A 21,414-nucleotide genomic window follows, 5' to 3' on the forward strand; every position below is an offset into this window, starting at 1 on the left:
GAGAAGCGTAACAGGCAGTTGTCAAAGGTAAGGGATAAATATACCAACCTAGCCCCTTATCTCCATGTTGCGGTAGATGTGAGCAGATCCAGCAATTGGTCTTATTAAAAATTGCATGAGTGGCATTCATTATTAACAAAAGAGTATTATTCTGATAGTTCCGTCTATGCAAAGAATCTCCAGGCGACAAAGTATGCAATTGCACGAAAGGAGTGGGAATGACAGATACATTTTAAATAGGTAAAAAGTCCTCTAACGGATATGCTTCCTCCAGATACCATAACCCAAACCCAACAGTTACTAAAAATCCAGTAATTATCACAAAAAGGCAACAATACACTTTGGGGGTCCCCTTACATGCTTGATCATTGTCTCTGCTAGTCAAATGTTTATCTAAAAGTTCGGTACGAGAGGTGGCGGGTGCAGGCATTGTCGTCTTCAACCGAAAAAACACCAATTGTTCGTTTGCTGGTGACACCAGTCGCGCGTCTTCTTAATGTCTTTCCCACAACCCTTAGCCAACAGAATCTTCCCGTACAGTCGGGCCAAAAGGCAAGCCCTCAAATGATTTTCTCAATCGCACAGTCAGACCATGCTGTACGTTTACTTCCTTGGGCGCAAATTATATTTTGCAGTTTCTGGTGAGGACAAAGTGTCGTCACTTCCTCCTGGAAGTGGCAAAATGGGATCAGAAAAGGATTGATCCGGAAGTTCCACTGTTGTGGAGTGCGGAGACAAGATGGCCGTTTTGTCCGGCCTTGCGGATTCTGAAGCGGTCTCCGATTCTCCCTTGTTGGTTGTTGCTGTTTCAGGCACGCTAGTTACAGCAGTGGGAAGGGATTCTGTGTCTTCTGTGTCGTATGGCACGGGCTGCGGGATCCGTTTGGTGTGCGTCGCATGGATCCAGTTCTTACAACCCGCTACCCACACAGCAGTCTGGGTGACTAGCAGGACTTGGTAGGGACCCCTCCACCGAGGTGCAAGGCAAGACGACCTCTCAAAAACCTTCGTGAGGATCCAGTCCCCCGGTCATAGACTGTGACCAGGACCCTCGTAGCGCACAGGTAATGCCTCTCGCACCTGGTGATAAATTGAAAACAGATTTTTAGTCAACTGGTTACAGTAATCTGAAAGACGCACATTTTCTATGTCCCGTAATGAGCGACTTTTTGGCATACCCCAAATATTAGCAGGTCTCCCCATTACCACCTCAAAGGGAGAGAGCCCAGTCTTAGTTTGAGGGGTTGTTCTCATCGACAGCAACACGATCGGTAAGGCGTCCGGCCATTTTAGCTTGGTGCCAGCACACGTCTTAGCGAGTTTGTTCTTTATAATGCCGTTGTGCCTTTCCACTAATCCGCCACTTTGGGCATGTCTAGCTGATTGGAACCACTTGTCAATCTGTAATCCTTTGCAAATTTGTAGGATTACAGTGGCAATAAAGTGTGGCCCATTATCTGACCAGATGACTCTCGGCAGCCCGAACCTAGAAAAAAACTCTTTCAACAGAGTTTTTGCCGTGGTTAGGGCCGTTGCATCTCTAATCGGGAAGGCCTCAACCCACTTACTAAAGGCAAAAATAACAACCAATACATATTTAAGATTGTTACAACGTTCCATTTCAATAAAATCAAAGTGAATAACCTCAAACGGGACAGAAGGTGGAGTGAAACTTCCTCTAGGAGTCGAGGTACCTTTTCCTACATCGTGCTGCAAGCAAACCATGCAGTTTTGGACAAAAACGCAACGCAGTTTTGAAAATCTTATCATTGGCCCATACTCTGTGTAGCATTTTTGTCAATTTTCGTGCACAAACATGTGTCGGACCATGAGCCATAATAACCATCATTGTAATGTAGGCGTCAGGGAGTAACCATTTCCTTTCAATATTGTCTACCCAACACCCATCGTCATCCAATCTCCCTGCACCCTCCATCCATCTCTTAGTTTCCTCTATGGTAGCATCTGCTTGAATATCTTTTACAGCATCGATACTTTCACCCACTGCCGACCTGATCTGTCTCCCGCGGGGGACGGGCGGGCAGCTCGCCAGCCATCCTCCATTGCGGGCCCAGTTGGAGATGGGCCCGCGTCCGCATGTGTTCTTTGGGGCACGCGGGGCCCGACTCCTTCGTCGCCATTGTTAGGGGGGCTGCTCCCCGGGCAGCCCAAGATACATGTCGGGATCACCCGACGGGCCCTGCAGTGCGGCAATTCAGCCGCGGACAATGCCGTGGGGATCACCCCACGACGGCCCCGGCTCTGGGGCCACCCAGGCCGGGGTCGTCCCGAATTGCCATGATCACATGGCCCGCATAGGGTGGAGGTCGGCGTTGCCCAGCAAGGGCACCGGCCTCGTGGTGGGCCCGGTCCGTGGGCCTACACCACGCAGTGTTGCGCCAGGCAGGCGCACGCAAAGAACCACACCAGAGTCAATGCATGGTGTGACTGCCGAGCCGGAAGCGGCTCGGTACTTTTATTATTTTGGTCACGTGGTTACAGCCACGTGACCCATGACAACATCCTGGGAGCTACCATGCTCCCAGGAGTGGCACTATGCAACACCACCTAAAGCCCCCGCCACCCCCACACACAACTCCCTCTAGTTTCAGTGCCTGCCTTGCAACTTATTAGGGGGAGCGGGTTAGGGGGTGCCTCGTAGGAGTGGCACCCTTGCTAACTGCAGAGGGCAAGCTCGGGACGAGAAGGCCCCTTTGGGGAAGATGCGAGGAGCAGCAGCACCTTGGCTCGGGTCTGGCTAACATCACGAGACGGCGGGCAGAGCCACTTCGTCAAACTCTGAAACCTGCGGGCACGAGAAGCATCAACACGTCAGCGGGAGACATCGTGCAGGGCAAGGCGATGGTGGGGCGAAAGGGGGAGCTGGAAAGTAGCTGCGCGAAGAGAAAGAGGCGGAGAAAGGCGCAGGAGTGGGGAAAGATGGAGCGCAGGAAAAAAGAAAGCAGGGCGAGAGTTAGAGAACAGATGGATGGGAACGAAGACTGTTCATTTATTAAGAGATTTTTTAAATACAATGTGTTGCCGGTGTCATCATAGTGCACCGTTTCACAAGAAGAAGCCACGTTTTACCAAATATAAACAATTTTTTAGTTATAAGTATACATACAGGGCCCGATTATGGAAAAGGGCTCATTGTCCCCGAAAATGCTGCACGACCATGCGCGGCCCGTCATGCAGAATGAAACCTGCGTGCCACACGTATTCATGGAATCACCCGTGCAAACCCCCCACATGCGTAGGCTGTATGAGGAACACCCATATCACGCCAAAAGGCAGAGCCATATCAGCCATGGAAACAGACCTTTGCGCAATCATTGTGCGCGATGCCGTGCACCGTGGAAAAACCACCTGCGAACCACCACGAGCAGTCCAGCACCCCAGGGGGTGCGCGGGGTCCCCCGTAACTATTCCCAGCACCCCTTCAACATGTGTGCCACATATTGTAAAAGTCAACATTTGCTTGTAAATGTAGTTGTGAACCCTTGCAAACCGCTCCTGCCCCCCTGATACGATGCTTACGCGCACACCTGAGTCCGATCGGAAACCCAACTGCGCGTGCACAGACGCCATAATCGGACTTGCAATCTTACCTTTGCACAGGAAATCCATGCGCAAGTGCCTATATGCCTGTCTTCCGGTGGCTGATAGTATGAAGGACTGTGTGTGACCATTTCCCTGCAGAGAGGATGCGCAGTCGAATCCATGAATACGTCTCGTGCCACGCAATAGTGGGCATGCGATGGGTGTCCTGCGGGCCGTCCCTCGTAACGCCCCCTTTTTCGCATGTTCCTCCCCATTTGTTGAATTCCGCCCCCTACTGCAACCTCTGTGCATGCCTCGCCCACAATTTGTGTGGTGTCTTGCGCAAGCCACTCGACCTCTCACAGGGGCGTGCCGAGCCACCTCGAAATACATGCAAGTCCCAGGAATATCCCACACAGTCGGTTCCATGATTCGCACATGCAGTTTGACCCACAAGTTCCATATTTTCCACGCAAATAATTCCATGACTCGAGCCCACTGTCAATAAAATGACTTTGTACACAACCATAAAATCATACAATCTGCATCAAGACAAAAACATTAAAAAATTAACAATTTTTACAAAAAAAATCCCCATATCAAAATGATTCAACAATGCAAAGAAACATTGAACTTTCAAGTGTAATGACATTTTAACTTCACAGGTTAAGCCAAAAATGAGTTTTAAACTTCTATCGACAAATCGGAAAGGAGGTTGTCATTCCAAAGATCTGGACCCATAATGCTTCGTGCTCGATCTTCTGAGTGATCCAGGGAACAGTAGGGGTGCAGGGTAGTGGGTATGAAGGCTTAGGTTTGGGGGAGAGGGAGGTATGGAATGGTAAGGGGGCGGTGTTCTTCGCAGTCCGCTAATGTTCAGGTTTGCTGCCTTTTCTTTCCCTGAAACAGAAGCTGTGGATTTTTTTGGTTTCACTTCAGCTTTTGGACAATGTTGTAATTTAGTAATTAAAATGTCTGATAGGCTCTAGAAATTGCACATAATCGAGTTTAAAGGGAAGATGATTGTAGGGGAGATTTGATTAGCAGTACCCCTGGCATGGACGTTTATGGGGGAGAGATGGAGCCGGGCTGTGGGCTGGGCGGCCCTAATGCAATAACGACTAATCCTATTTCCTCATCATGCATTTCACTGTCATTTCCCCATAACTTTCCTTTAGATTTTAGTTTGCACATATTCGCTGAAAGTCAAAACTCTTCCAGATTCAAAAAGTCTGATGGGTCAGAAAGGAGGGGGCTAGGAGGCTGGAAAGGATCAAGGATTTATATTTAACAAGAGGAAACGGAAGGATCAGAGGACCAAGCTTGGACAGCAACAGAAGCATCCTCACCAATCGGAACATCATGCTGGGGCAGGAGTAGGAGTAGTGTGAATTTGATGAAAGTGTCCGTCACTATAGGGACAAAGGAACCAATAACCATGAATGAAGCATTATCCCCATCAGGAACGAGGAAACTCACTGGCTCCGAAGAGAGCTTCCCCTAGAACTAGGAGCTCATTGCCGATGGGGCTTCTTGCAAGGTCAGGGCGCAGAGCCCCAATTGGACCAGGGTCTGGTCACCAATGGGATGTCTGGCTTAGAGTGACACTCTGTGGAGTCAGGAATGTCATGATCAATGGGAAGTTCACTGGGCATGGCATGGATAGGACCAGGAGACTTGTCACCAATGGGACATCTTACGGTGTTAGAATGAGAAACCTCTGAAGGACTAGGATATTCTTCACAATTTGGGTGTCTGTTGGGGTCAGACGCAGAGCTACTTAAAAAGCTATGAGGTCGTCAACAATGGAATGGCTGATGAGGTTTAGGTTCATAAGTTGTAGCCTCTGTAGGAACAGGGATTTCATCGTCGGTGGAACATCTAAAGAGCTAGAAGGCAGAGCATGAATAGATACCACTGGTGAATCACCACTAACAGGACATCTGACCAGGTCAGATAGCAGAGTCTGAATAGAAGGGGGTGTGGTGGGTGCTAGTGGCAGTAATGGGATGTCTGATATTATCAGACGGTGAAACGTGTGAGGCAGTCATTACTAGTAGGATGTCTGACTTGGTTAGAGGGTGGGCTTGGACAGTATGCTATGTGCCATCTGATGACGTCCGAGAGTAGAACTTGCCTAAAACCAGGAGTCTCTTCACCAGAGGGGAATCTGTCAGTTCAAAGGGTGGAATCAAGTTAGGAGCAGGAGGTACATGACCAATAGGATGTCTGACCAGTCAGAAGGTAAAGCCTTCATAGAACCAGGTTCATCACCACCAATGGAGATTCTGTCAAGGTCAGGGGGGATGGCCTGGATCGTTAACCTCTGGTTCTATCGCAAGGTCCCTTCTGTAAAACCAAATGTAGGCCCCCTACCCATGCTGTCCCACATTCTTGACAAGTGCTTCCTCGTTTGCTTGGGGGCATGTCCTATGCCAACGAGGGAGTACCATTGCCCATTGTAATAGGATATCTGATATTATCGGAAGGTAAAACCTATGGGGCAGTCATTACCAGTAGGATGTCTGACTGGGTTAGAGGGTGGGCTTGGACAGTATGCCAGGGGCCTTACTAATGGAACATCTGATGTCGTCCGAGGGCAGAACTTGCCTAGGACCGGGAGGCTCTTGATGAAAGGGAAATCTGTCAGTTCAAAGGGTGGAATCAAGCAGGAGGTTCATGGCCAATAGGATGTCGGACCATTCAGAAGGTAAAGCTCACATAGAACCAGGTTAATCACCACCAATGGAGATTCTGTCAAGGTCAAGGGGCATGGCCTGGATGACTAACCTCTGGTTCTATCGCAAGGTCCCTTCTGTAAAACCAAATGTAGGCCCCCTACCCATGCTGTCATACATTCTGGACGAGTCCTTCCTCATTTGCATGAGGGCATGTCCAATGCCAAAGAGGGAGTCCCATTGCCCATGTTCAAGCTTTAGATTCAAAAGCAGACACACATACAGTCAGGCCTGGTGACGCCGCAAGGGAGAAATGTGGCCTTCATGGGTAAGTGCAATTACAGACTGCACCCTCTACAGAAGGTCCACACCACCATTGCAATGTGCACTCCCTTAGACCTGTGCTACTGCTGTCAGTGTGGCTATGCGGGCACCTTCAGCGGGTGTCAATACCGGCAGCATGTAAAGCGTGCGGCAGGAACGGAGGTTTTATTTGACTATATTGTTTGAATATATTGTGCAAAGCCTGGCCCAGCATGTGTGCAGAACTCTGTTAATGGGGCCTCATGTTTTTCAAAGTGGTAGCTCTTCAACTTGGCATTAGACATGGACCTCAAGCTATGTGGCTGGGTTTATTTCCATTAATATACAATTCTGCTTAATATTTTTTGGGGGAAATCTGTTTTGTTGATTTCATAACATATACAAACAACGCAGAAGCATATGCAATAGGCAATTAACTAGAAACACATTAGAAGTATACTAGCAAGAGTAGATCAGCTGTCCTATAAGGAAAAGAAAGTAAGGGAAAATATAATACAAATAAAGTGGGGGGTGAGGCATACAGCTAATTTAAAGTGTCCCTAATATCGAAGTCGTTGCTTATCAGGTGCTCTGAATACACGAATTAAAGTTGTTCTGAAAGATTTATTTTAACATATTAAACACTTATATTGTGCTGTCTTGACATTTTTCATACACTTTATGATTCTTACTGTTGCTGTTTTTTCATTGAATATCCGATCTCCCTTATGTATTCATTTTTTAAATGAATTAATAATTTGCTTATCACCCAGAAATAATTTCTTCATGATGCAATTAGAGTTCAAATTATATAAAGAAAAACGTTTCAAGGGAAACAAGTCCTTATCTTTTCCAGCGTTTTCACTCTATGCATTTCGGGCGTCTTTCATCGGGAGCGTCCACCATTCACCAAAAAAGCAGCCTTTGTATCTCCACAAAGAGAAGTTTGCTTCTTCCCGAGAAAATTCGTTCTTAACAGGTGGCTCCCCCATGTCAGAAGGCGAATGTCACCGTTATCTGAAGTTCCTCGTTTTTAGACGCTGAAAGCAGATCTGTAGAGCCTTACATTATGATACGCACCCTTTCCCTGCCATGGACGTGGAAGGCTCCCAGCCATGGAACGTATTGGCAAAATCCCAGCTGCCATTGAATTCTGTGGGCAGTGAAACAGCGAGTTAGGCAAGGTAGGAGCTGCCCGGGGCCCCGGACATGCATGTAGAAGTCAATAAGGCCCGGCATGGGAGGGAGAGCAATTCAGAACATGTATGGGTTGAACACTGGTCCAGTAAGCAGACAGAGTCTTTTTATTATGTCGCCAGGTCACTATTTCAGAACGCGCTATAGTTTGACACAGGAGTCCATATACATTTGAATGCTGAAACATGTTGTTCAGGTTAGGGTTTGCACACATTAAGCCTTAAAATGGTTAAAAAAAAGACTTGTTTTCACCATCTACTACTTCTTTGCTTAATGTAATAATAGTGTGCCTGGCCTAATTTGCATATGTTTACCTGATCATAATACGACTTATCTTTACAGGCGAAAATGTGTGCAATGATGGGGTAAATCCAGCGCAGCTGTGTTTTTACAGGGAAGCATTTTGGCATTTTGGGGAAAAGGCACCGTAGGTATGTTCTTACAGAGGGAACTGCTGGTACTTGGGTCAAAGACTTCCCAAGTGTGCCTTACATAGGCACATTCTGGCATGTTGCTGCAGAGACGTTCTTACAGGAGAAATTGCTTACATGTTGGGACAAAGCCAACACAGCTGTATCATTAGATGGGTACATTTCAGCATGATATGATATGATAGGTTATTTATAACGCACTTCATACCCAGAGGTTTTGTAAGCGCAGATACGGGGATCGAACCTGTGTTGCTCTGTGTCTTCTTGCTTCCAAGGCGAGCACGTTACTGCTGAGCTATCCTCCCGAGACTGCATGTTGGGGTAAATCTATCACAGGTTTTTTCCTTTCGGGGACAAATACTTGTATGTCGGGGCAAAGTCATCATATGTGTGTTTTTAAAGGAGCAATACATTTTTTTAATACAAAATTGTTCCAACTAACAGCGGGGTGTCTGTTTTTTCCCCACATGTACCCCACATGTACTACACGTTTGCTCCTGTGCAGAGTTCCTGATTTTAATTTCATGCTCAGACACCCAATGGTGGAAGACATTTTGCACCATCAATGAACTGAAATAATAAATAACAAACAATGAAAAAATAATTAAGCACTATGTTATACTAGTATCCCACCAATCCCCATTGCAGTTGCTCAAATAATTCCTTCGAGCATTTATCCAATCCCTGAGAAGCATAGATGTACCTTTGTAACAGCATCCATACATGGTATCTGTTTACCATTCACGGAAATGTTTTCTTTATGTTCGTTATAAACTCTGAAGTCCACCATTTTGTATTGTATGCTGATCCTAATTGTAGCGTCCACATAAGGATTTTGTCTGTTGGCCCATATTTACCACAAAGAGAAGCCTTTTTTCGCACATCCATTGTGGACACTAGTTTTCCAATGCCAGCAGATTGTCTCCTTTGATAAATGGAAATGTTTCTTTTAGGCTAATAGTTAATTCTCAATCCACCCTCTTGTAGTGGAAATACACCTTTAAGTCAATATTTTAAATGAGGTTCGATTTTAAAATGTAAATCTTATTATTATAGAATTGTCAGATAATGCAGTACTCAACTCCGCGTTCAGGGGTGTACAGAGTCGCCATCCTGTGCCTAAGGTAGGCCCAAACAAGTCCCTCAGCAGGGGATTGGAGCTTTTATCTCCCCTGTATGCCCCCCGGAACATGGAGGCGATCGCTATTCACACACCGGGATACTCTCTAAGGTGAGAATAGCATTCAGATATTGTTTCAGGAAAGTGGGCCCTGCAGGTATTTTACCTGCACAATTTCACTAAAGAAACTACAAACAAAGATGGCTACCATGGAAAACAGAAAGGGGAGAAAGTAATTTTACTATTTCTGTGGCAGCCGTTATGCAACGGAGAAGGGCAGAGATGTAGGCAATACCATAGAGAGGTAAGCCGAGCAGTTGGGGGGTTGGAGCGGTCCTCAGGACTTGGTGAGGAGCACGGGATTGGGGTAATTGTATATGGGGCTGGACTGTGATTACTTTTGGATTCCGCCCATATTGCACGCCCACCAGATTGGTCAGACACTCTCCACTGGTTAACGTTGCCTACAAATCTTGATTCGTGGAACAGTCTTTTTGTTATTATGTCCTAATTATTACTTCATCATGAATTCAATTTAGTTGATACAATATTTCACCAAAAGCAGAATGATCACATTAATCTCTATTTTGGGGTAGGGTCCAGCACGTTTGGGGGGACAGTTTAAACTCCTGGATCCTCAGATGTTCTCCCACCCTCTACCCATCCTTAAAGGCAGGATTCCTGGGCAACCTTTTCTACACATTCATCCTGTCATAATTAGTCCAATGTCTCATGACACAGAAAACAACTGAGATTGAGATGCTTGTTAAGGCCCTCTGAGGGCACTGTATCCACTTGGGCATTCAGCTCTTTGTACCAACCTTTTCTCAAAGTTGACCACTCTGGGCTATTGATGTGTGGTGGTACCTGCAAGTGGATTTGTGTTATCTGGTGTTGATGTTCCTTGAAATGTCTTTCCAGTGCGGAACTGTTATCTTTTGTACATATTTTTGATTTGTTATCTTGCCATCCCCTTTTGAAAGCTCTGGCCATCCGGCCCACATGTTCCTTTCCACAAGGGCACTTTGTCAGATAGATGACTCCACCTGAGTTACGAGTAGCATAACGGCCTAATCTGATTTCTCTCCTTCTAGCGCGGGCCCTGACTCTGGATCCAGCAGTGATTTTATTCTAGTTGTTACAATTCAGACGTGTGGCTGTATCAGCTTTGGATCTCTCCAAAAGCAATTTTTGTAAATGCTCATTGAAGCGTTTTGCTTGAGTAATAATATTCCCAATGTTTCCCTTTTTAGTATATAGCATCATAGGCCCTGCTCAAATAACGTAGAAATGTATGTACCTTCCTGCAAAAATATCTAGTGCCTTTTCATGATATTTGCCACTTTATTCGAAAGACGGTAAGAAAGAGTTATGTTTTGTATGTATTAATGTTGTTGCTTTTGGACTCTTGTTTGCAAGGGTTGTTTCCTCAAGTATATATTCCTTTTTTCCAATGGCCTAGTAATGATCTCTTGTCTGTATCACTCTAGGCTTGGATTTTGTTGTCATCTTCACTTGATTCTCATCAATTTCATTGGGTGAACCTATTTTCTTTATCCTGAGATGGGAATATGAAAGTGACTGTACATTCCCTGTGGATGAAAGTTTATAGGTTTATAGTTTATAGAATACTATTGGTTTATTGTACACGTCAATCCTCCGTTTCCTTTGCAATATAGTGATGGAGGTATCCGGGAAGAGGACAGTTGGTTCTCCTATTTCTGGTCCATTGTATGGTATGAGGTAGTTCTTGCAATTTAATACCAAACTCTAGTTACTATGTCCTACCCCTGCCAAAAATCAAAACCATTGTCAGTGTACTGCTGCCATACTACTGTGCGGTCGTCATTGATTTTTATTAAGAATATATATTTGATCTAATACACCCATTTAAATCTTGGAATGGGGGGGCAATTTAGACCCCATCTCTGTTCCCATTCTCTGTAAAACAAACAATCTTTTGAATTAAAAAAATTATGAATATAATCAAATGTGTCAATTTAATCAAAAAAATCAGACTGACCCCTTTTGGTATATGTGCCAGTATCAGTTTTTCAACAGCTTGCAATCCCTCAGCATGCATTATTTTAGAGTATTGTATTCAGAGGCCCGATCCCACCATATAAAAACCGTAATAAAAAAAGTAGCGCACACCGGGCAAGAAGCAACACTGTTTATTACAGATGCGAGAGCACAAATCAAACAGAACAGTGGAATGGAACTGATTGATGAGAGCTGACATCTGGGCATAGAACAAACATTAGTTTTATACTAACAATACAATAGTCAAGAAACTAGACACAGTTATAGTTGAAACTTTCACATTTCTCCGTTGTTCCCAGGGCACTCATGAGTTAGGCAATGTCATATACTTAGAGCTGATGTATGTTAGTAGAGCGTGATTGTAGCTAAATGATCAACCGCATCCCAACTCATCGCCTGCCCATCTGGCACCTCATCCATTCTCACCCTCCCAGGAACAGTTTGCAGTTAGTAAAATAACATTTGTGCTGACCAACAGAACTTTATTATACTGCCATTGGTCAGCACCATTGTGAAAGGTACACGAGACACCCTGCTTCTGGTGGAAAGGGAGACCTTCACACAGTACCTGCCAAATGTTTGCCTTCGCAAACCTCATGTTGGATACTCTGAAGACTAGCCACCTCCAATGGACATGGAAACGTACTGCTTGATTGGTCCCCCCAGGAACGCTACTCCCTTCAGCTTCCCATACCCATAACCACCTACCAATAGGCACTCGTAGCCATGCGAACAGATCTATGGCATAGATCCACTCCCTCTTGACCCTTGAGTGCCCGCAGGATTTACTTGCTGCCCTGCTATTACATCAAGTAGTAATGTTGTATAGTTAGGTTGCGCACAACCGATTAATCAATCATAGTATCCAATACTCTTGAGGTAGGGTTCCTATCTCATAACAAATCCCAAAAAAAAATATCCAATATGTGAATGGTGATTTTTAATTCAAGTTCAGCCGACACGTGTTTCGACCATCAGGTCATTTTCAAGGCTGTTTGTGACAAAAATAGTGATAGTTCAAACATCCAAAGTGATAGAAAATATTTTTTACATGTTGTCAAGAGATGAGTTGTACCCATCAGATTGAAGTTGTGGCACAAGTATCAATACAAGTGCAATATTACATAGTAGTTAGATACGCATTATCCCAAAAATACATAGGTTATTAAAATCGGGTGTACATACCCATAATCAGGCGGGCACAGTCATAGGGGGAAAGGAGAATGAGCGGAAAAACAAAGCATGGAGTAAAAGAGCTCTTTTCCCAATCCTCACCAATGACTAATCCAATGGCATGAAAAGCAAACTTTGCATGTACTAAAAGTGAGTCTCATGTCACCCATAAACACAATGATTATGAACATTACTATGTAAGACTGATTAGTTACTATGTGTTAAATAACTCCATGCTTTGTTTCGCCGCTCATGCTCCTTTCCCCCTATGACTGTGCCCGCCTGATTAGGGGTATGTACACCCGATTTTAATAACCTATGTATTTTTTGGGATAATGTGTATCTAACTACTATGTAATATTGCACTTGTATTAATACTTGTGCCACAACTTCAATCTGATGGGTACAACTCATCTCTTGACAACATGTAAAAATTATTTTCTATCACTTTGGATATTTGAACTATCAATATTCTTGTCACAAACAGCCTTGAAAACGACCTGATGGTCGAAACACGTGTCGGCTGTACTTGAATAAAAAATCACCATTCACATATTGGATATTTTCTTTTTGGATTTGTTACGAGATAGGAACCCTACCACAAGGGTATTGGAAACTATGATTGATTAATCTGTTGTGCGCAACCTAACTATACAACATTACTGCTTTATACATTTCTTTTGAGGCACCAAGGGGAACCTCAAGTGCAGTTTATGCTGCATTCAGACATGATTTGAGAAAGTTGAGCGCACCATAAACAGTTAGACCCTTGTTTCAATTACCTGCTATTACATCACCCAGTGTTTCCTCCTCCCTCCTCTCTGTCGAGTGGTGTGTTGATAAAGTGTTCAGAGCAGGTTTCCCCGGCAAGTGTGTTTATCTGGGATGTTTTCTATATTTTGTTCTGACGTATAAAGGGCTCTCTGGGCTGATGGTACACCCAGTGCATCCTTACCCCCCCTTACCCCCACTAGACCTTCGTTCATGGTTTGACTGCAGTTTGTGCACCCGTGATTTTTCCCCCTGGAAGGTGCCCTTCCCCCCTTGCTTACTCTCATATGTGGTAGGAGTGCCCCCTATCTGGTGCTGAATTAGCACCTTTAATACAGTACAATGATTTGAAATCAGCTGTAAGCAAATGCAATTCCGGATTTTCATCAATTTTAACATTCCTTAATTTTTAAAATAAATCATGCATAACTTTTCAATACCTTAGTACATGTTGCAAGGATGTCTGAAGGAAGTGATTCACGTATGTCGCCTAGGGTGAAAATGTAATCAGACCCCGCTGCAATGAATAGCATTGGTGCATTATGTCTACCTGTATGCACACGTGGAAATGTACAACATGCTGGTATAACTGTATTCTCTTGAAATAAAGCTCTCAGAGTTATTTCATTAACCCATACATTGTGGACTCCTTCTATTGATAATTCTTCCACAATTCATTTGCATTCCAATTTAGGGTTATGATCTACTGGAATATATAAATTCTTGCTTTTAACCATTTGTAAAATTACTTTTTCATACAGTTCTATGGAAATACTCAAAATGGACCCATCGCCACCTTCTGGCTTCACTCTGTGAGTATGAACACCAGCCAATTTCTACAATGATGAAAAAATAATTGTTATTATAGCTTGTCATTTTTTTTTACAGTAGGGCAATACCTTAAATTCTCATAATACCATGCTTTAAAATATATCCACATATCTATTTGTTATTTGTGGAACAAATTTTGTTTTTTAAATTGCAACATGTTATCCCCGTTCATAGGGCCACCATGTACAACTTCCTTTGTCATGATTTCCTTAAATAACACTTTTGATCATGCATATAAACTTTAAGAAATCTGCTCTTCAGTAAAATAATGTGGTCGCTTTTGTAGGCCCGTGAGGCAGTCCTTTGTTTTGTGTATTTACCAATTGTTGTTTCAACGTTTTGGGTGATTTATTGATCACAAACCGTCCTGAATACCTGACTCTGTGACTTCCTATCCAGGTGTATTCCTTTTCTTCTCCCCCCTTCTGACCTTTATACAGGTTGACTTCCTGAAAAATGTACACATGTGGTATTAAAGATAGTAGTTGTTTAATTAAACCTTCTGGGTGATAATCTGTTTTAACTTTTGAATTGTTCTGTGCTGCCCTTGGGATATTAACCCATCCAATTATAGACAACTCCCTGAGGTGATCATTGGAACCACTTTTGAATAGACTTACTTTCTTATTTGAAATTTCTGCACAATATGCTTCACTTTGTAAATTCAGTTCTTCAAAGGATTAATTCAATTGTTTGCATCATATTGTGTTGGCTGCTATGCTTGGATGTCTAATATTTCTTAGTGAAGTCTAATTGATTTAGAGTGTTCTTTAATTGATAATAAAATCAAAGAAAGTTACATTTGCTTAACACCACAAACCCCCTTTTCTCACATAATCTCACATTTCATTACATAGTGTGTGTTCTGATATTATTCTTAGACCCCCTGCCATTTTCTCAGTTTTATAGTACTTTTTGAGGGTAACTGTAGGCAATGTTAAGGTGACCTCCCTTTTAATAAAGCTTTCCAGGTATATTGTTGAGATTGTTATTAAATTGGATCAAGGCTTCTCTGTTTCTGCTATCAGAGATAATAGTGTGGGTGCTTCCTCTTCTGTAAACATTATGCTTTGGTAACTCAAGAATTAAAAGTGGTATTATTTCAAGCCCAACTGACTTCTAAATATTGTAAGTCTATTGCTCATTTGACCATCCATGTTTGGCAGCTAGTGGAAACAATGTTCCAAGGAGTGGGGTCTTATGGCATGCCAAGTCCCAAACCTTTGTTTCTGCCTGGCTGAAATGGTGAGTGGGAACTGTCCTGGAAAAACCTCCTTCACAATGCTTCTGTGTTCTGGCAGTAAGATGAAAAGCATTTGATAAGGAAGAATCAAGTCCTAGCCCCCACCTAGTGTTTTTTGGTGCCATTAGATCCGACCACCCTGCCTTGTACCGAGCTTGCACAATAGCTAACTCCCTTCCAATCTAGTGGTAATTTTCTCACAAAGCAAGTATACAAGTGTACACATGCATTCATCCCTTCGACGAATAACTACCACTGTTCCATGCATGACATAAAGAGACAGGTTTTTGGAGTTTGCTTGAACATTGTAGCTACGCGACTGATTATTTTCTGGACAGCACAAATACACACTTCACCCTTTGCACTGGAATAAAGTGGTTTATTTAGATTTGGTTATAAAACTGTTTTCTGATATGTTTTTAAAACCTCAAATTCAATCATTCTTGAATTACGATTCTTCCTGCTGGTGTCTCCAGAGTCTTTGCCATGGAACGTTAAATATGGTCATGGCTGAGTAGGGCTAGAAGAGCCGGTCAGTAATTTTCTCTGTTTGGAAGCAGTTGGCAAAGTAAACAGCATCAGGCCTGCTTTTGTGGCTAAGGGTTTTCTTGAGTTATCATCATATCTTATGGAACGGCAATGTAGGGGGCAAAAGAGCACTATTGGTGAGAGTCTGCCTCCTAACATCACTCTTCCACATTCCTCATAAACCGTTTTTCAACGCTACACTTGAGCATGCAGTGGACTACAGATCATTGTTAGCCCCTTAGACAGAAGAGACACAAGCGGGAGATATTTTAGACATCTCCTGCCTGGGAGCCGTGGCTCTGTGCAGTAGCACCTGCAGTGTTCCAAGTGCCAGATGTAATTACCAATAAACAACTGCAGACCCAGATAACCGGACAGGCTCAAAGAATATGGCAAAATACTACTTTATTATCAGCTCAAATAAAGTGGGAAAACCTGGTGAACAAACAGATTGCAGCTCATACACTCTCATCTACATTTCGATTACACTTACACAAAGGCGTTATACCTCGATGAACATCAGCTATGATATCATCCTAAGTGGCAAACGGTAAAAACCTATTGAAATGAGTGTTTGGTTAAGGGAACATATATACCTATACTTTGTTTAGGTGTTAGTGTCATAATTGGCTGCTCCTTACCTAGTAAGCACGCCTTGAACTACCTCTAAATACGTTTAATACAGATTAATAGCTGAATAACATCAGTGGATTGGCTTCTGCAACAATTTATGGTAGACTGCTACATAGGCCCTCATGATTGTTTGGCATTCTCGCCCAGCCTTGGAGATTTGACTTGTTAGCAGCATGTAAGCAAAACGAAACCGAGGTGCGGGGAACAACGTCACACCACTGCCCACTTTGCCAATTAGCCTACTATCGCCCATCAGTTAAGCCCTAAGCCAAGGCCTCTTCTCTGTAGTTGACCTTGCTGACTGTCCTCTTCCTTGGGACCTTTAAGGGAGTGTAGGTGCATCACTATCTTCAGTTAGAGCTTAATGAATAGGCCTTGTTTTCAAGTTTTGCACCACATGTGAGGAGACCACAATTTTGTCAAATTTAACCTTTTCATTAGTGCTTTTTAATTCAATTATGCTCAGTACTATTACTCCTCTTATCCTCTGGAGACCTGGTTGCTCCATGATGTATATGCGTTTTGCATCTTTAATTGTTCAATGCTTGCCATCTGCGAAAGTACATTCCTTTACTCAATTTAAGAGAAATATGTTGTGCGTATGTAGCTTATCCTCTTTGACCCCCTTATGCCTTGCAGTTACCCCTTGATGGGGCATCCTTCATCCCAAGCCAAACAGATATTCTTTGTTCTTCGCACAAAGCTGTATTCCAGCGCCTGTCAGCTCTGCAGCTCTGGTCTCTTTCTTCTAGGCTTCTTGCTTATTATTTATACAGAGTCTACGACATCCATCTTTTCATCATGGGTGCTTTTCTCGCATTACATTTTCTCCTGCAGCAAGCTCCTATGTGTCTCATCTACCTTGTGTTTCTGCTTATGTACATGAACTGATTCTCTTCTTACTTATCTTCTTAGTGTATATGATTTCTTCATATTTGCATACATGTTTCTCTTATTATTTCAGTTACATTTTCATTATTTAAGTATTTTCATATTGTTTCAGTGCGTCCTCATGTCTTCTCTACATGATGCCACTTTACTCTGATCTGATTTCACTTATAGCTCTTCTATGTCCAATGGTGTATGCAGACATCTTTCCACCAATTCAGTGCAAGGGTACATTCGATACGCTTGTCTGAGTGCTTAACGTCTCTCGTATCTTCGATGAGATAATGATAATGATGTGTTATTTATATAGCGCCTTAATCCAAAGCGCTTTACAGAGCACATATTTACATACAATATCACCCAAGCAAAATTGGTACTCATTTATCGACCTCGGAAGGATGAAAGGCTGAGTTGGCCTTGCCGGGATTCAAACCTGCGACCTGCAGATCACGCTCAGATCGCAGCAGCGAGCGCTCAACCTGCTGAGCTATCTTACCGGCGATATTGGAACAATACCTGGTGTGTCACACAGTGTTCTCTTGCTGCTCTTCCAGTATGACGGAGGTGAGAGGGCGGGCACTAGAGATGACGTGTGCATCTGCCTCTCTACATTTCCCCCCTCTGGTCGAGTCTTCAACCACATCCTCAATCTTCTTCATCTTTTCTCCACACTTTGGTTTCTTCGGAATCCATAACTTCGTCACTCCCCTCAGGTCACCTGCATTCTTGATATGCTCATCCATACTCCAGGTCATGTGGCAACACTCTCCAGCTGTTTGACAGAATACCCAATGTCCTATGTAGTTCTTATGATCCTTAGGGTAATAAAACCTCATCCTGGAGGTGAAATGGGACTTCCTTTCAGGTGCTCACGAGTCGTGTATTCATTTTGTTTGTGCTCACGAGTCTCAACATTCACATTAATCATTATCTTCATTCCAATAGCTTTCTTTGCTGTCTACTTGCACTGTGCTTTGATTATTCTTATAGGAAGGAATCCTAGCAATACTAACACTAGCATTGCTCTAAGCAAATTGAAAGCATTTGCTAGCCAGGTTGGAACCCATGAAAACAGGGACGAGAACCAGCCATGCTCTTCAGTCTCGTCTACTTCTTCCTCCATCTTCGTATGCAGGGTTGAAAGCATAGGTATTGCCTCTGTCAGGGTTCCATTCTTTCCATCATGGGCAGGTGTGTATGTGCAACAGGAAGGCAAACATGCCTCTTGGCAAACATGCCGCATTCCAGTGATGTAATCAAGTCCAGCACATGTCTGTTCTGGAGGGTCATGAGTCTGATAGCCCACAATTCTTCTCAAATTGCCTTCAATCCTTTGATTGTCATGTTTATTGTCTGTAAGAGCTCCCACCTGATTTCCTGGCACGAATATTGCTGTAAATATCACTGCCATTTTGCTAAACAGTTTATGCTCAGCTGGAAAATCATCATAGGCTTCTATTGATTTTTCTGAGAAATAGTTCTCTCTCTTCAGCTGAAGGAGGCTAAGCGACCTCCTCTTTCTCTGGTGTGCATCCATTTTCTGAAAGTCTTCGATATGGAGATCACTTTTTGGAAATAACCAATGCAGAAACATGTATGATTAATATAGAGCATATTCCTCCCCAATTTCTAGGCAGCTGCATATAAGATCTGGATCCACAAGCAGAATAGTGGCCCATTAGCACGGCAGTTCCTCCATTAATTCCTGGTACATCAATTATCTGCTTGCATTCTTTATTTTCTCCAACGTTAGTCAGACCTCTGCTCCTGAAGCACACTGTGGCATTCTTCACTGTCAGTAGAGATACAGGTCCAGCTTCATTTTTTACTCATGTTAATAATTGTGCATACTTGGCCCACGATTTCAAACCTTCATCATTCGCTACTTGCACTATCTGTACTGGTGCTGTCATCAATAGGTGTGTGCTACTGGCTAGCATTCCTTCTTCCCATCCTTTTATTGTTTGCTACTCATCTATGTACTAATAGTTGAGGCCTCTCCCAGCATCCTGGAAATCCTGGCATTTCCCATGCGTCTGCACACCCCAGTCCCTCTTGTGCGACAATCCTTATCTAATCTCCAGTCATGCCACTGAGGGAATGGTTGAGCATTCTTCTTTTCCAGTCTGGGTCTTTTTCCATTTGCTGCATTTTTATGTATTCATCTTCATATGGGAATGTCTTTCTCGACCTCCATTGTAGGGTTGACCACCTTCCTTGAAACTGTCCTCTTGTTGTGCAGGCTGCTAGATGGCTGAGACACCTCGCATCATGTACAGGTATTTTTCTTGCAATAAATCTTCTGGCTGTGCTCATGGCATAAGGGATGAGAGAACACACGTAGCAGCTTTCATCTGACGTTCTCCTCCCCACCTCCTTCATCTGCTGATACCACATGTTGTTCTTTAAATGGGCTGAATTATCAAGATATGCATTTATATCCTCATGATCTTCTTCAGCATCTCTCTTAAGTCAGGTTATTTGTTTAGAAATATCAGGGAAAATATTACTCATGCTTTTGTTAGGGATAAAAATAGATGCAGCATTGCTTAATGCTTCATCTGCATTATTAATCATGATTTGACGAAAGGCCATGATAATATGGAAGAAAAGACAAATCATTGTACAAAATGAGGTTACAAGAAGTCCTCCAAAGAAACATATCGACCTTCTTGCTGGCAGTGATTCTCTTATAACTTGGAAAATTGCCATTCTTTATAATTCAACGTATACTTTTTGTCACTTTTATAAACCACACTTTTTATATCAGAAATTGTTAAATAATTGCAATAATGATCCTGAAAATAATAGGACTGTTTTTAGGATTTCTAAAGAATGTAACAACATCAACGTGTCATCTTACTAAAGCTGGGTAAAACGGCAGTATGTAAGTGAAAATTGCATACAAGAATGTGTGCAACGTTATTGTTATAAGCAACATAAAGTATAGTGTGCTCTTCTTCTTTCTATCGGATCATCAACACATTGGGCCTCATTAGGAGCCTGACGGAATGGGTTAACCGCGCCAGTAATGGTGCCGGTGCTGTTAAACCCATTCCACCCTATTACAAGGTTCCCTCGCGGGCCCCCTCTGGATGTCTGGTCAGACCAGACGTCCTTTCCGGGTCCCGCGAGGGGACCAAGGAGCTAACAACGGCCCGTAATTAACAGGCCCGTTGTTAGCTCTGTCCCCATTCCCATTGAGCTCTATGGGGGCTCAAATGGGAATGGGGATGGGTAAATTGAATGAGGAATTACCGGGTCCTCCAAGGTTGGAATGGCCTGGTAATTCCTCATTCAAGGAACCCGGACCCGAGTTTGGAGGCAGCCATGCTGCAAATAGTTGGCCCATTGTCTCTTATACCCATCTATAATAGTTCTGGAATGGCTACAAAAGTCATTTGACCTTTCCCCATAGATATGGGAATTTGTAAAGGTTCAAAGTGCCTTTATTTCGATGAGTCTTTGGTTTGGCTATTGGCAGCCGATCAAGTCATCATCACAGAGCTTCTTCTCTTGCTTCACTGTCAGCTGGTGCAGGAGGGGTAAGGGTCTCTCCTTTATATGGCTTTACATTGTGCAGATGCAGCTAGACTCTTCTTCCTTCGAGTTTCACTGCAGTGGGAGTGACCAACTCTACTAGGTATGGCCCTTCAAAGCGAGGCTTGTTCCAAGTGCGTACAAAACTTCTTACAAGCACTTGGTCCCCTGAGTACAAACTAGGCTGTCTTAGTAAGACACTAGGATCAATTGTTTGGCTGTCTTTTTCAATATTCTTCGACCCTTTCCTCCGATTTTTGATCTGTTGAAAAGTAAAAGAAACACTAGCAGTCAAATGTGTTAAATAATCATGCATCTCATCACCTAATGTTTTTACTACACTGTGGGCATCCTTTTCTATTCAAGTGGGAGGAACAAGAGGTACTCTCATGCGGCATCCAGCCACAAACTCATGAGGAGACAGGTGGTGATTTGAGCCAGGCTGATTCCTAAGTGCAAATAAGGCAAGGGGTAGGCAATGTAGCCATCACT

The 21,414-nt window shown here is 43.4% G+C and overlaps 1 protein-coding gene across 3 annotated transcripts in view; it reads left to right on the top strand.

Moving 5' to 3' along the window:
- Window positions 1-21,414, top strand: part of CASZ1 (castor zinc finger 1) — a 1,374,833-nt gene that overhangs the window by 1,068,958 nt on the left and 284,461 nt on the right. For all 3 annotated transcript variants that reach the window (XM_069609955.1, XM_069609956.1, XM_069609957.1), the window contains one exon: window positions 14,021-14,071. The gene's annotated coding sequence lies outside the window, so the exon portion shown is untranslated. The remainder of the gene's footprint in view (window positions 1-14,020; window positions 14,072-21,414) is intronic.

Source organism: Ambystoma mexicanum, chromosome 8 (genome assembly GCF_040938575.1).
Source record: "Ambystoma mexicanum isolate Mex_15411 chromosome 8, UKY_AmexF1_1, whole genome shotgun sequence".
In the NCBI taxonomy this organism is placed as follows: Eukaryota; Metazoa; Chordata; class Amphibia; order Caudata; family Ambystomatidae; genus Ambystoma; species Ambystoma mexicanum.